The 17,811-nt window shown below is 42.7% G+C and overlaps 1 long non-coding RNA gene across 5 annotated transcripts in view; it reads right to left on the minus strand.

Moving 5' to 3' along the window:
* Positions 1–17,811, minus strand: part of LOC124111161 — a 224,247-nt gene that overhangs the window by 196,066 nt on the left and 10,370 nt on the right. For 2 of the 5 annotated variants that reach the window (XR_006857393.2, XR_006857394.2), the window contains exon 1: positions 5,017–5,603. The exons of 1 other annotated variant lie outside the window; for it this stretch is intronic. This is a non-coding gene — a long non-coding RNA (uncharacterized LOC124111161). Of the gene's footprint in view, positions 1–5,016; positions 5,604–17,811 lie in introns of those variants that run through there. 2 more of the 5 variants (XR_007219650.1, XR_006857389.2) reach the window with 2 other exon arrangements.

Here is a 17,811-nt window from a genome sequence, read left to right on the forward strand (position 1 = left end):
TTAAAAAAGCCTATACAACAATGAACATGTAAATATGTAATTAAGAATTTAAATGACACTTACTGTGTGACTGAACATGCTATTAAAATCAATATGTTCTATCAGCAGATGTACAGTTATACGTTTATAGGCGACTAGTTTTAATACACCATATGTCACATATGGAAAAGTCACTTGGTATTATTTGGTCTCACGTTCGGAACGTTTATATGTCGATAATCTCACAGAAAGTAGAAGTCACTATTTTACTACAGTAAACTACGGTTATAACCAACTCAAAGGGATTTCTATTTTTAGTTCGTTATAACCGTAGTTCGTTATAAGCATATATACAGCATAACTACAGCAAATAGTCGGGACTAAAAAGTTAGTTCGTTATATCCATCAGTTCGTTATAAGCGTGTTCGTTATAACCGTAGTTTACTGTACTTTTACAGCTGGGCCCAAGGATAGCACAGAGGTTAATGTGGTGTTTTAGCTATTCTAACCTACTCACCATCCATCCATGTAGTGTCTATTATACATGCTTGGTGAATGATGGTAGCTGGTTGGGACGAATGTTTTTATTTTGTCTGTGATATATACAAATATATCCGTCAGTACCGTGCCATAAATAAGTCTCAGTGCTATACACATATGTCTCCCAGTGATACACATTTATTTTTCAGATACACAGATATCTTTCAGTGATATACATGTTTACATATAGCTCTCAATGGCATCCCACATATCTCTCAGCGAGGTATACATATTTCCTCAATTTGATATACATGAGTGAAAATATCTCTCAGTTACACACACACACACACACACACACACACACACACACACACACACACACACACACACACACACACACACACACACACACACACACACACACACACACACACACGCAGCGACATGCCAATATATATCTCAGTGATCGTGATATACAGATATTGCTCTCAATGACATGCACCCGTGTCTCTGAATAATATACATGTCTACATACACATCTCAGGGATGAACACATGTATATCTCAGAGACACACACATATATCTCTCAGTGATCATGATATACAGATAGTGCTCTCATTGACATGCACACGTGTCTCTGAATAATATACATGTCTACATACACATCTCAGGGGTGAACACATGTGTCTCTCAGAGACACACTCATATATCTGTCAGTGATGTACACATGTCTCACAGCCATATACACATACATCTCAGTGATATGCAGATATTGAAGGGCTGCGACAAAGTAAAGACACATCAATCTTAGATCAGCCAATTTGACAAAAATAAATACTGACTCAATGGTAACAACAGGGATGTCTCCATTTTTTCCAAACTATGACCAAAGAATTATCAAGAATTTTGTCAAAAGTAGTGTCAGCTCTCTGACCCACTGATCTACCAATACCAATATACCAATATTCTGACACAATTATACCAAGTGCTCTGGAATACTAAACATGAATCAAAATATGGCCAAACAATGACACAAACATGGTACAAATATCATAGAATTAACCCTGACACTTGGAATAACCCTTCATGACCATTGTCTGGAGTTACTTTATGCCCGTACTAACGACTCAGCTGTGCATTTTTTGCATGCGACTTCCACCGTGGTCTAGTGGTAGAGCGTCCGTTCGGAGAGCGGAAGATTCAGGGTTCGATCCCCGGCCACGTCATACCAAAAGACGTTAAAAGATGGTACTTGTTGTTACCCTGATTGGCGCTTGGCATTAAGGGGCTAAAACAAGGACTGGTCGGCTCGGAGTCAGTACACTGTGTCTGAGTTGGGTATTTATGTTAAACTGCGGCATGGTATCTCAGTGGTCTAGCACTAAAAAAAGGCATCAGTCCAGACTAGTACAAGCAGCCACACACACATGTGCATGCACGTTGCTATATAAGTACAATAAACTTGGATGAGACGTTAAACCCCATTTCACCACCACGTACTGCATACAGTATGACGATATTAATACCCCTTTATCATTGCTATTTACACACAAAGCTATAGAATACAGCTTTGTGAAAAGAAAAGAAGAGCCAATTTCCTGATATGGTAATATAAACGATAAACAAGATAGACACGTTTCATCCTTATAGTTCCGTTTATGCAGACTTGGGACAAGCCACATGGGGGATTGTAGGGTGGATTAGAAACACCTCTATACATCACTGACGATGTTAGGAAAGCCGAGGTTTCGACACATATCGAGTATGGTCAATATCAAAAGGCGGGATAATCCATCAAGCTTCTTCATCTTTATTGTTTCTTCAAAGACAACCGCATTTAATATATCATGAAGTAGGCAGGTATATATAGAAGCTATGGTTATAAGCTGTGCATGCAATACATGCATTTCATCCCGACTATCGAGTCTTACGACAACAAGGGACAACAATAGTGGGATTATGGATTGAAGTGGGTTCATTGACTGTGGCTAGTTTCCAAAGCTTATAAAATGTCTCGCCTGATATATACAAAAAGCTATTCAGCCTCGAGCTATACCTGTTCAGTTAACTATATGCTTTTGTATTACACTAAAAGAGCCTTTAAATGAGGACACTTTCTGGCTGATACTCTGCTGTTTGAGATGCGGCGTGGAACAAGGGAAAGATCCTCTAGAACTGAGGGGTTGGAAAAGACACAATACTTTGCATATATCAATATTGATGGGGCGTTTTGATGAACTATTAACACTTTCCTATTAACATTCAATTCCTACCAAACAAGAAACTATATCTTCAACTACTGTGAGGTGTAGTGATGTTGTTTAGGGCACTTAGGGTCTTCTGGGGTGAAGCATATTTTCAACTGCTGTGAGGTGTAGTGATGTTGTTTAGGGAACTTAGGGTCTTCTGGGGTGAAGCATATTTTCAACTGCTGTGAGGTGTAGTGATGTTGTTTAGGGCACTTAGGGTCTTCTGGGTTGAAGTATATTTTCAACTGCTGTGAGGTGTAGTGATGTTGTTTAGGGCACTTAGGGTCTTCTGGGTTGAAATACATTTTCAACTGCTGTGAGGTGTAGTGATGTTATTTAGGGCACTTAGGGACTTCTGGGGTGAAGCATATTTTCAACTGCTGTGAGGTGTAGTGATGTTATTTAGGGCACTTAGGGTCTTCTGGGGTGAAGTATATTTTCAAATGGTGTAGGGTGTAGTGCTGTTGTAGCGACCACATGACAAAACCTCACAGAAAGTAAAGATATCTTTCCTTATTTGGTAGGAATTTAGTGTTAATAGGACCAATCAACTTCCTTGCTAAGACACCTTGTTTTATTAATCCTTCACCACTGATTATTGCCCCTAATGCACACAGACCAGTAATTTATCAGTGTTCATTACATAAATTCAAATTTAAAATATTCAAGATATGGAAACTTGATAAAATCGATATCCCTTACAAGTTCTGTCCACAGTAAACTGGTGATGCTATTGCCATGGGGATTGTTTAGCCAAACAACAGGAATCTTACTGAAGTGTGTTAATAAAAAAATTATGATGCGGTGTTAGTCATAATACTAACAGGATTCAACGTTGTTCTATGTACTTGTCATATATTTGGTACCAACAAATTTAAGACTAAGATATTTTATCGAAATATTGATCACATTAAGTGTGCCTATTACGATGACTGAGGAAATGTTATGCTGACGTAAACACGATATAACCATTGACTTTCGTTTGATAGGTTTACATTCTGAATGAAAATTTGACCATTAATTTAACCCGCAGTCTAAACTGAACCACCTATATATCCTAATATATGATAGTTATGGAAGCCATTAGGAATAACCAAATCGTTTGCTTCACTAAATCAGTGTCAATAAGGGTGTATTAATGATAGAAAAAGTCTAATACTGTTTGTAAAGAACAAGATACTTGGTTATTTGCTAACGATCTCATACAAAACAATAGAACCCCGACATCATCCACCCATAGATATATCAAATGATACAGAGGACATTGATATGTACGGTATGGATAAAGCATAGGACATAGCTAGCTACCCTGACACATACCGTACAGCTGGTTGTGTCGAGTTAACAAGTCAACAGACAGGCAATAATTATCCAACATTAGATGTCCAAACCATACTCATGCTATTTATATCTGGTACATGACCACAATTTGAGTTGAAAATATCATAGTCTGAACTGCCCTGACCCAACCCACGCAGCAGTTTGTGTCGAGTAAACAAGTAAACAAAAATGCTTTATCCATCCTTATATGTATCAAACGAACACAATTTGCCTAACATACCCTCACACATAATACTGTAATTGTGTTAAGTAAAAATGTAAACTAGTAAACAAACAGACACCCATCCCCATATATCTCAAACGATACAAAATAAACAAAATGAAACACAATATTCTGGACATGCCACAGGGTGACATACTGTGACATAAACACACACTAGATTGTTTACTTGTTTACATGTTTACTCAACACAGACAACGAAAAAAGATGATAACATCTTCACTGAATGAAACACAATTTGTAATGGAAATACCAGTGACACACACCCTTCACTAGATGGTGTTGAATACATGTTTCACTAACACAATCCAACATTGTAAGCTACTAAGTTGCCCATCATGGACACTGACCATGCCTTGATAACATTAACCGAGAGCTATTCCAGTGTGCGTGAAATTGACATGCAGCTGTGGTGAAATATCACAATTCCGAGCCATGTCACAAGGTAATAACGCCGATTACAGCATGGACGGGGGAACGTGTGACACATGTTCGTGTAATGTACATGTTCAAGGCGTTGCATTTGATAACGGTCCCAAAGTACCCCCCTCCCGCCCTTCTCAGTTTCCGGGTCGGGGATGGAGCACAAGCGGAGACTCCCCCTTAATGCCTGTATCCCCACCGGTCAACTGTAACAGCTGTTTCGACCTCAGGAGTCAGGCTTGAAAAGTGCCAGATGCACATTCAGTCGCAGAGCAAACACCGTATTAACATACAGGACACAGCGAAGGTAAGCTTCGTACATACCTGGAACATGTGACAGCGGCCAGGGTAACTCCCCCTCAGATCAGGACCCCACAGGTAAATATCCCAGCTCAGTCCAACACACCCTCTCTGGTCGGCTCACTTGTCCTACCTGACTCGGAGCGCAATCGCCAGGAGAAAATCGAATTGGATTTGTAATAGCCGAGTGGTGTATTCTACCTCCTCCCAACAGAGAAGTATCTAGGCTTGTGGTGTGGGTGCACGTCAGGCTATCCTCGCTCGGTCTCCTGCTTTTCAAATGCTAACAATGCCCCAACCAGGGTCCTTTTGGCCATTGTGACCATATAAAAGGCAGGCCCGGGCTTCGGGCGAGACGAGTGTATCATTTCGCACATTGCCTCGTAATAATGTACCTTCCGTGGCCGTATTGTCTGCCGGTGAATAGGGCACTTGAAAAAAGTCACATTGAAGAGGGGCCACATTGTATTCAGACAATAGCCAGCATTTCTAAATATGTTGTACATATCACAAATGAACTACAGTCTGATTCTAAAACGCGTCGACTAAACTCGTATAATGGCAGAGGCATTTCCAACACTACAGGGTAGAGTAGTTATTACTGAGTGGAGGTCTTTCAATACCAAAGGCTTTTTCTTCCTTTTAAAAGCCCGTAGAATTGAGTATAGAAAATCATTGGCTGTAACTCTTAGATTGGAACCAACTCAGAGCAACAAAGTCCACTCCTGCAAGGTCTATAGCTGCGGCCGGCATTGTGTCATTCTCCCTGCTTGTATTGGCCATTGTGTGGGCTATGTTTACAAGTGAACAAATATCCTCAGTAGAAACCACCTCTAATGTACAAAGAATATCAAAGGAGGTATACAAATTGGATCTTTATTCAGTGAGCAGTTTTAAAGAACTCATTCACACAAGCCGTCTATAAAAATCGGGCTGTTCCACTATCGGCCCGGCAATCAACTGTCGGCGACATTCCTCGTAGACACGGTACAGTACATGGTACTAAACCCGGGCGGCAGAATACGCACATTCGCCGAACAGTCTTTTCATCCGCCACAAAAAATAGACCGTGTGATTACCTGGGCCGCCACCTTGTTGAACGCTCCGGCAGTCAGTTCAAAGAGTAACACCATAGCATATAATCACTCGTTTATGACGCATATTTTGGGAGCATTACACAATTTTCATGAATCACTGGTTTCCGTGGCTACAAATGAAAGTGAGATAAAGCATCCTTTATGTGACTAGATGGATGGGATAAGTGGTCATATCAAAGAGGATGATAAAATCAACGATTAAATTAAATTTTACACTTGCTTGACGATGCATAAATTATATTTGTATTGACGAGTTAAGTAATTACTTAACGGTTATAAACCCCTCAGTACTTCGAAATATATTAAAAGAGGGGTCGCGGCTGACATATTAGTTTAAGATGTTTGATGTTTGTCGACACAAATACAGCATCTCAGCTTGTCATAGATGACCCTTTTTTTGCTTGAATACTTCTGTAGATGTGCATGTAGAGTTTTAGTTCTTCATGCACAGCTCAGTAGCAGGGAGTAGGGTCTGTTTGAACACAAGGTTAATACTAAGCTATGTATATGTGAGTGAGTGAGGGAGTTGGGTTTAACGCCGCTTTTAACAGTATTCGAGTTATATCACGGCGTGTCAGCTTAATGTGAAAGGAAAGCCCTTCATGAAGAGTTGTGGCCCTTCATACAGAGTTGTGGCCCTTTATACAGAGTTGTGGCCCGTCATACAGAGATGTGGCCCTTGATACAGAGTTGTGGCCCTTATACAGAGCTTTGGCCCTTGATACAGAGTTGTGGCCCTTGATACAGAGTTGTGACCCTTCATACAGTGCTGTGACCCTTCATACAGAGTTGTGGCCCTTCATACAGAGTTGTGGCCCTTCATAAAGTGCTGCGGGTCTCCATACTGTGCTGTTGCACTTGAAACAGAGCTGTGGCCCTTGATACAGAGTTGTGGCCCTTGATACAGAGCTGTGGCCCTTCATACATAGTTGTGGCCCTTCATACAGAGTTGTGGCCCGGCAAACAGAGTCGTGGCCCTCCATACAGAGCTGTGGCCCTTCATACAGAGTTGTGGCCCTTCATACAGAGTTGTGGCCCTTCATACAGAGTCGTGGCCCTTCATACATAACTGTGGCCCTTCATACAGTGCTGTGGCCCTCCATACAGTGCCGTGGCCCTTGATACAGAGCTGTGGCCCTTGATACAGAGTTGTGGCCCTTCATAAAGTGATGTGGCCCTTGATACAGAGCTGTGGCCCTTCATACAGAATTGTGGCCCTTCATACAGAGTTGTGGCCCTTCATACAGAGTTGTGGCCCTCCATACAGAGCTGTGGTCCTTCATACAGAGTTGTGGCCCTTGATACAGAGCTGTTGCCCTTCATACAGAGTTGTGGCCCTTCATATACAGTTGTGGCCCTTCATACATAAATGTGGCCCTTCATACAGAGTCGTGGTCTTTCACAAAACATTGTGGCCCTTCATACATAAATGTGGCCCTCCACACATAAATGTGGCCCTCCACACATAAATGTGGCCCTTCATGCATAAATGTGGCCATTCGTACAGAGTCGTGGCCTTTCATACAGAGTTGTGGCCCTTCACACAGCATCGTGACCCTTCATACATAAATGTGGCCATTCATACATAAATGTGGCCCTCCACACATAAATCTGACCCTTCTCCCAAAAAATGGCCCTTCATACAGCCTTGTGACCCTTCATTCGTAAATATGACCTTTCATACACAATTAGGCCCTTCATACATAAATGTGGCCCTTCACACATAAATGTGGCCCTTCATACAGAGTTGTGGCCCTTATACAGAGCTTTGGCCCTTCAAAACAGAGTTGTGGCCCTTGATACAGAGTTGTGACCTTTCATACAGTGCTGTGGCCCTTGATACAGTGCTGTGGCCCTTGATACAGAGTTGAGGCCCTTGATACAGAGTTGTGGCCCTTGATACAGTGCTGTGGCCCTTGATACAGAGTTGTGGCCCTTGATACAGAGTTATGGCCCTTCATACAGTTATGCCCCTCCATACAGAGTTGTGGCCCTTCATACAGAATTGTGGCTCTTTATACAGAGTCGTGGTCCGTTATACATAAATGTGGCCCTCAACACATAAATATGGCCCTTCATACATAAATGTGGCCCTTCATACAGAGTCGTGGCCTTTCATACAGAGATGTGGCCATTCATACAGCACCGTGACCCTTCATACATAAAAGTGGCCATTCATATATAAATGTGGCCATTCATACATAAATTTGGCCCTCCACACGTAAATCTGACCCTTCATACATAAATGTGTCCCTTCATATATAAATGTGTCCCTTCATACATAAATGTGGAAATTCATATATAAATGTGTCCCTTCATACAGAGTTGTGGCCCTTATACAGAGCTTTGGCCCTTCAAAACAGAGTTGTGGCCCTTGATACAGAGTTGTGACCTTTCATACAGTGCTGTGGCCCTTGATACAGTGCTGTGGCCCTTGATACAGAGTTGAGGCCCTTGATACAGAGTTGTGGCCCTTGATACAGTGCTGTGGCCCTTGATACAGAGTTGTGGCCCTTGATACAGAGTTATGGCCCTTCATACAGTGCTGTGGTCCTTGATCCAGAGTTGTGGCCCTTGATACAGAGTTATGGCCCTTCATACAGTTATGCCCCTCCATACAGAGTTGTGGCCCTTCATACAGAATTGTGGCTCTTTATACAGAGTCGTGGTCCGTTATACATAAATGTGGCCCTCAACACATAAATATGGCCCTTCATACATAAATGTGGCCCTTCATACAGAGTCGTGGCCTTTCATACAGAGATGTGGCCATTCATACAGCACCGTGACCCTTCATACATAAAAGTGGCCATTCATATATAAATGTGGCCATTCATACATAAATTTGGCCCTCCACACGTAAATCTGACCCTTCATACATAAATGTGTCCCTTCATATATAAATGTGTCCCTTCATACATAAATGTGGCCCTTCATACAGAGTCGTGACCTTTCATACAGAGATGTGGCCATTCATACAGCCCCGTGACCCTTCATACATAAAAGTGGCCATTCATACATAAATTTGGCCCTTCCAACATAAATGTGGCCATTCACACATAAATGTGGCCCTTCATACAGAGTTGTGGCCTTTCACACAACATTGTGGCCCTTCATACATGAATGTGGCCCTCCACACATAAATGTGGCCATTCATACATAAATGTGGCCGTTCATACAGAGTCGTGGCCTTTCATACAGCATCGTGACCCTTCATACATAAATGTGGCCATTCATACATAAATGTGGCCCTCAACACATACATCTGACCCTTCATACATAAATGTGGCCATTCATATATAAATGTGTCCCTTCATACATAAATGTAGCCCTCCACACATAAATATGGCCATTCATACATAAATGTGGCCCTTCCTACAGCCTTGTGACCCTTCATTCGTAAATGTGACCCTTCATACATAATGTGGCCCTTCATACATAAATGTGGCCCTTCACACATAAATGTGGCCCTTCATACAGCACCGTAGCCCTTCACACAGCATTGTGGCCCTTCATTCATAAATGTTGCCCTTTACACAGCACTGTGACCCTTCATAAATAAATGTGGCCCTTCATACAGCAATGTGACCCTTCATACAGAGCTGCGGCCCTCCATACAGAGCTGTGGCCCTCCATACAGAGATGTGGCTCTTCGTACAGAGCTGTGACCCTTCATACAGCAGGCCAGACCACCCGATCCGTTCGTTAGTCGCCTCTTACGACAAGCACGGGTTGTGGAAGACCAATACTAACCCGGATTTTCACGGGGGACAACCCCTGCCTATCTGCTTAACTAAGGCCTTAATTTTAGGTCGGTTCCCAAAGGGGGTACTTTTACTAAGTTCATCATGATTAGATACATGTATACTCCGTTTGTTGTGTAGTCAAGAATACCCGTGTAAATGGCCATCCTTGTATGCACGTGCTGATTTGTAATCTGCGCGTGCCGTGCTCGTGAGCGTTGTGTCAACGCAAACTGGTGCCAAATTGCATGCACCTGCGTTCTCACAAAGAACTTTAATCGATATGAATAAAACGTACACGGGCACAACGGATCGGGTCACATTTTGACCTGATTGTATCACGACGCTGATTTCATTATTGACATATATTAAAACATTAGGGGAATACATTGACGTTTCAAAAATCTCATCCAACTTTTAAAAAAGTATCATAGTGTCTTCGGGATATTATGATATTTGCCCAAAACCTTTGTGGTATGATGACACACAAATACTACCGGTCATATAGACTGCTCAGTCTTCTTTGAACTCGTTGAGCAACATTTAATCTCTTAGGCCATTGATTGAATGAGTTTGCAACTATGCCGTTTGGAAATATCAGTTACATCACGGTTGGAGACCAACAATGAGAATCGAACCCGGTCACTCGTCGTAACCAGCATTTTAACAATTTAGCTACCCCACCGCTTCATAAAGTCTGTCCATTTCCACCTCTTTTACAAAAAATGAACTTTTTAGAGCGTATCTTGTTGCCCTAAATGTCACACAAAATAATATTCATATACATCCGTATGTTCTTGCTACGTTCTATTTCTGAGCTTGGCTATATTGATATAAACGTAAAATTAATCTAACATAAAAAACGATGACAGAAGGTTCAGACGTGTAACAATAATTTGAAACTTATTTCAATTACTTTCAACGCGGTAAAAAGAACATCCTGACATATTCGTTATCCTCATGGCGAAAGCATTTGATGATCTGAACATGGTGGTGGCGTTTCCTCTTAGTTATTGCTTATAGCGTGAGATAGTACAATTCTCTCGACTCTAGAGAGAGTTAAACCCATATACAAACACACTTCATAACGACGTGGTCTATCACAAAAGCCAACACGAAGCATACAGTTACTTTAAATAGGAAACATATGAAGAATTTCAACTCATTGTTAGGCTGAACAAAAGCTCAATAGCACACAATAGCGTTGTTTATAGCACGGGAAGTTGCCCCTAGACTGGGCCTTTGTTTACAAGCTGGAATAGATAAAATCACATACTGTTGTATTGTTGAGCAGCAACAATTACTTTAGCCTGTTTTGCACGGTGGGATATTCATCGACGGATAATGAAGCGTGACATGTGAGAAGACGGAATTCATGAAAAGTGAGTTATGAAGATAAATGCTCATGCATTTATTTGCTTGGTGGGCGAAATGGGTGTCGTGTGACCGCGAGTGCATCTACCATCTCCTTCACAATACTACTTGTTGGTTGTTCTGTAAAGCCGCACTCAGCAACATCGAGCTATACGACGGCGGTCTGTAAATAATCGAGCCTGGACCAGACAATCAAGTGATTGATATCATGAGCATCAATATGATGACATGCATTAGCACAGTCAGCGAGCCTGACCAGTCCATCACGTCAGTCGCCTCTTACGACGAGTGTGGATTGCTGAAGACCAAGTCTCAATTCGGGGGTAAGTCATCAAGGAGGCACAATAATATCTACAGACAGTTGACCCCTGGTGTCTCGAAAGAGTCATCGGAACAACGTATGTGTATCTCGAATGTGGCAGGTGTTTACATGGTTATTTCGTGTTAACAGGAGTGATAGATTGGGTTGTATGATTCGGTGACTTGGTGGCGAGTATTTGTACCCGGCGGCCTTTGGACGTTGCTCACGATGTCAACCACTGGTTTCTCTGGTTCTGACTCATTGTATTACAGGCGGCTATCCTACAGCTGGGCTATTTGCTGAGTGTGGTAACAAGCTGATAGAATCTTCAATGTGATGTTAGTGTGGTGGGTTTAACGCCACTATTATCGTTGGTGGTTAGGATCTGCGATTTGGCTCATTGGGTGTAATAGCTGGGAGAAGACCAAGGTTGTTGGAGGATCAAGCTAATGGCTAAGTTGTTGAAAGAGGAAGAAAATAGAAGTCTCGGAGGACTGATAGACTAAAAGACTGGTAGACTGATAGCATGGGAAACTAGGAAACTGGTAGACTGGTAGATTGGCAGCATGGAAAGTGTGAAGATTGATAGAGAAGAAACGTATGAGGTTAGAACGATAGACTGTGAAACTGGGAAGCTTGGAGACACGAAGCCTGTGATTAAGGGAGGTAAGAAAACTGGGAGATTAGGAGACTGGAGGTCAAAGGACTGGGTTATTGGAAGACTGGGAGGTCAGGAGACTGGGAGATTGGGAGACTGGGAGATTGGGAGACTGGGAGTCCAGAAGCCTGGGAGACTTGGAGGCCAGAAGCCTGGGAGATTGGGAGGTCAGAAGTCTGGGAGATTGGTAGACTGGGAGGTCAGAAGACTGGGAGTTTGGGATACTGGGAGGCCAGAAGACTGGTAGATTGGGAGGTCAGAAGACTGGGAGATTGGGAGGTCAGAAGCCTTGGAGATTGGTAGACTGGGAGGTCAGAAGACTAGGAGATTGGGAGACTGGGAGGCCAGAAGCCTGGGAGACTGGGAGGTCAGAAGACTGGGAGATTGGGAGACTGGGAGGTCAGAAGACTGGGAGATTGGGAGACTGGGAGGCCAGAAGCCTGGGAGATTGGGAGGTCAGAAGACTGTGAGATTGGGAGACTGGGAGGTCAGAAGCCTGGGAGACAGGGAGGTCAGAAGACTGGGAGATTGGTAGACTAGGAGGTCAGACGACTGGGAGACTTGGAGACTGGAGGTCAGAGGACTTAGTGATTGGGAGACTAGAAGAATGGGAGACCAGAAGTTTAGGAAGCCAGCAGAATGGAAGATTGGTGGACCAGAAGACTGGGAGACTGATCGACACGTAGAATAGGAGGCAAGAAGCCTGGAATATTGGTGGACTAGAATATCCCGGGTCAGCCTGTTGTAAGTAACGTGAAACAGACTTGACATGAGAGGGTGGGTCGTCCCTGATCAAACACTTCTCTACTCTACTGTAAGTGTACACGATGGTAGGTAATTTACGCCACAGAGACGTCCATCGTTTGCCAACCCATAGAACATGATTAGGACGATCTTCTGTTTGCAAACTTGAACATACACCCTTTTACACTTCAACTGTATGTGATTAAACCGTTGCTTCATGTCGCCACCTGACGTGGCATATTGACATGCACATTTGGACATGAATGCAAGCCTTCATTGGTGTTCGGGAATAGCATGTACCGTAATGTGGAATTACAGTAAACTACGGTTATAATGAACTCAAAGGGACTACTAATTTTAGTTCGTTATAACCGTAGTACATTAGAGCATGACTACAGCAAGTAGTCGGGACCAAAAAGTAAGTTCGTTATGTCCGTCAGTTCGTTATAAGCGTGTTCGTTATAACCGTAGTTTACTGTAGTTACATTTTCATCACAGTATTGCTGCAGCGTTAGAATGAGAACAGTTTGATGTTATGCATTTATGTAGACGGAAATAATACTGTTACGTTAACCTCCATGGTCTAGTGGAAAGAGCGTCTGCCATGAGAGCGGAAGGTCGGGTGTCATCTTCGGGCGCATCACACCAAAAGACGTTAAAAGATGTTAATTGTTGTTACCCTGACAAGCGCTCGATATTACGGGAAGAAATCAAGGACTGGTCAGCTCGGAGACAGAATACTGTGTCTGAGTGGGGTAGTCTTGATAAACTGTGGCATGATCTCGCATAGGGATCGCGCTAGAAAACGGCATTAGTCCGTACTAGTACAACCAGACACACACACAGACACACATACAGACACAGACACACACACACACACACACGCACACACTCACACACGCGCGCGCGCGCACACACACACGCGCACACACACACGAACACACACACACACACACACACGCACACACTCATACACGAACACAAACACACACACGCGCGCGCACACACACACACACACACAATTTTGGACGCGACGTTTAACCCTATTGCACCTCACCTCACATAACAAACAAAACATTACCAGGCGAAGAGGCCAACAAAAGATTAAATTGACAACTGAAATAACTATTGAAACCACACCAGCGCTAAATCACAGTCATGGGACTACTGTTGACTTCCTGTTTCATTGCCCAGCAGGATGAGCATCACCCCTTCACCTCCTGGTGACTGCTGCGAGATGAAACCACCCGATAAACACACATGCAAACGTCACGCATCTGGTTAACCTAACTCTCAGGAAGCAATGATTTCACAGTGACAAACATTCTACATTAAATATAACTATTCGCATTCACAAAGCGATATTTGCGCGGAGACCTTCGTTAGTCGATCCTAAAATATTGGAGTAAAGACAGTCTTTGCGCTACGATCGCTTTGTTCCAACACGACAACCACGACACTTCGTAAAATGGACAAAGAACCCAAGCCACGACTTTATCGTAATTCTCCAAGATTTGAAGTGAGTGAGTGAGTGAGTTGGGTTTAACGCCGCTTTTAACAGTATTCCAGTTATATCGCGGCGTGTCAGCTTAATGTGGGAGGAAAGCCCGAAGTGGTGCAGGTCTCAGACGTTTATCACTTCGGGGAAACCCACGAGCACGGGTATGGTGCTGACAAACCTTGAAACATAATCGGGGCGAACCGGGATTCGAACCCACAATCATAGGTTTCTGGCGTGCCCAAGGGACGCACGTCTGCACAGCGCATCGCGACGCCTTAGACGACTGGGCCACCCGTGCCCCCCGAAGATTTGTAATCTGATCTTGTCAGCAATGCCTAATCTCATGTCGGGTGTAATTCTTGTTCTTGATCCTGTTCTAGATATGGTCAGTTATTTTTAATAATACCTCATGATGTATCTGTGCATTAGATTGAATGTGGTTGTGAAATAGTACAGTGGATAAACCGTTGGCTCGTCACGCTGAAGACCAAGGTTCAGTTTCCCACAAGGGTAAAGCGTATGAATCTGAATTGTCGTCCTGTGTCGCGACATAGTTCAAATATTGCTGAAAGCGGCGCAAAACTATAACTGACCCGTGAAGATCCGGTTCAGAATTGGTCTTCAGCAATTCATGCTTGTTGGAGGCGAATATGCCTGTCGTAAGAGGCGACTAACGGCATCGGGTGGTCAGGCTCGCTGGTTTGGTTGATGCATGTAATCACATCCAAATTACGAAAATAGATGCTCATGATGTCAATCACTGGATTTTTGGGTCCAGACTCGATTATTTACAGACCGCCGTCATATGGCTTGAATATTTCTGAGTGCGGCGTTAAATAACAACAGATACTATTGTGGCGGCAGAGGCAGATACACCTGCGGTTTCCTCCACCAAGCAAATAACAACAAACAAAACCATAATTACTCACTTGATTGAAACAAACAATACAGTGTCTGTGACACGATAAAAAACATCCCGACTACGTACATTGAAAACGATGATTCATTACCATTCATCAACACAGACAATTTTCAGTTCAGAGTTGCGATCGATTTATTGGTTCGAATCCCAGGTTCTCCCTGATTATGTTTCTAGGTTTGTGAGCACCAAAGCCTTGTTCGTGGATTTTGAGAAATTGGTAAAATGTCTTTAGCTAGTAACAAACTTCTCCTACATCATGTTGATACTGAATCTATAACTGAAATACATTTAATAGCGGCCTTTAACCCAACTCACACACCTTCAGATTAAAAAGTCAACCCACATTTATAACACCACCCACAGGGTCTTAATGTCATTTAGGACAAATACAATTCTCCTCGATTTGGTTTGGTTCTATAATAGGTTTACATACCCTCCCGTTCAACCACGGCCACAGTTTACAACCAGCATCGCCAACATCTCTAACCAAGACAATCAACTCCTTCATATTTTGCATCGAACAAGCCACACAACGACATCTAAGAAAACGGCTCAAGATCCCCACGTTTTGTATAAGGCAAGCTAGGTTACGACTTTCCACAAGCCAGCTATAGATTTGCCTGTTTTGTATAGTTCTGGCGAGGAAGATACAGAGGAAATGATATTGAATCAGAACACAATAGCACGTGCAACTCGAGAGATGAATCGCGAGGAGACTATGGGGATTTTAATGGAAAGCTTCGTTACAATGTTAGGTCTGTCACTCAGTGGTAATCGCTTCCAAGCTACAAGAATGAGAGCCGACGTAGGGATGACCGAGTTTCATCAAGGCTTTGGCAGTTCTCAAAGAACCATAGAAATGGTCTTTTCAGCTTTATCTGAAACTTTGAAAAGAGTCGTCACGTTTGCAGAAATGAAATATGTGCAGATCGGAGCTGCTACTGAGGTTGTGAGAACCAAGGGCTGGGGATGATAAATATCTTCTTTGTCCATCGTCGCCATGATAAAGAATCGGTGTATTGAGAGGAAATGTACTCCAATCTGGGCCCGACCTGCTATCACGGGCTTTATTCAGCCTAAAGTCCCTTTCATGCCCCTCTATTCAATCGCGTAAAATATCATCGTGGATTTGAATGCTTTGGGTAAAATATCTCTCCTGCCCTATTATGGCTACTGTTTGAAATGTTTGAAAGGGGGAATTCGGATCTTTCCAAAGTGCTTGAATTTTCTATGCTGCTATAAGCGGGCTGATTGAATGGAAGATACTGCGAAGGAAAATGTAACAAAGCCTAGCTCCATTACCCTGTTATTTGAAGCATGAGCGAATGAATACTGCACATATTTGCAAAGCGGCAAGCCAAATATTTGAGAAAAGCGACTTTGTCGTCGATGTTAGCTCAAGGCATAGAAAACGACACGTTTCGCGTGCGGAAAACGCACACTATTTCTTTGGCGCCATGAAAATCGAGGCGCGTAGCGCGATCTGCAACAAATGTCAGAAGCGGAAGATGGCCACACAGCGACGTGTATACTTCCTATGATTATGCGCATGCGCGGAGCAGTTATTGATAGCTGGGAGAGGATAAGTGGTTATGCAATAGAGTCCTGATCAGCGTCAAATCCTTCAGCACACATTTGCTGCAAAACCTGTTTTGTGGTTTATGGTATGAATGGCAACAAAACGGGTTTATTGACGCAGATCAAACAGCGATATCTTTCCAATATGAAGATGGGTTAATATCTTATACAGCGGAGAGCGATCGGCACTTCTCACATATGTCAGTCTCACAGGTCTGTCCAGTACAGTAAAACCTCGTTAATCCGGCCAAGTATTGTTATCAGTTGTCTGGTTGCCTCGGTCACGAGGTTGTATTAATTATCCAGTACATACGCACACACCGTCAACATTGTGACATTATTTGTTAAGTTGAGTAAGTGAAGTAAGTGAGTGAGTGAGTGTCCATGCATAGTCAGCACTATGCAAAAATTTACTGCTAATGTAGAGCATGCTTATTTTGAAACATTGAATCACTATTAATGTCATCACACGCGCTTCTTCTTCTTTTTCTTCACATTATTATTATTATTATTATTTTAATTATTATTATTATTATTTTAATTATTATTATTATTATTATTATTATTATGATGATGATGATGATAAAGATGATGATGATGATGATGTTGATGTGAAGTACCGTAATTACAACGAATATGATGATAGTGATAATCATCTTCCTTCATTATCATCGTCATCATCATTATTATTGGTCGTAAGAGGCAACTATGCTTGTCGTTAGGGGCGACTAACGGGATCGGGTGGCCAGGTTCGCTGACTTGGTTGATACATGTCATCGATCCAAATTCTGTTCAGTACTCGATTATTTACAGACCGCCGTCACATACCTGGAATAATGCCGAGTGCGGCGTTCAACAACAAACAAACAACACCATTTGTCCACCGACTGGATGCAGTTTT

This window comes from Haliotis rufescens, unplaced genomic scaffold (genome assembly GCF_023055435.1).
Source record: "Haliotis rufescens isolate VD_foot unplaced genomic scaffold, xgHalRufe1.0.p SCAF_9, whole genome shotgun sequence".
Lineage (NCBI taxonomy): Eukaryota > Metazoa > Mollusca > Gastropoda > Lepetellida > Haliotidae > Haliotis > Haliotis rufescens.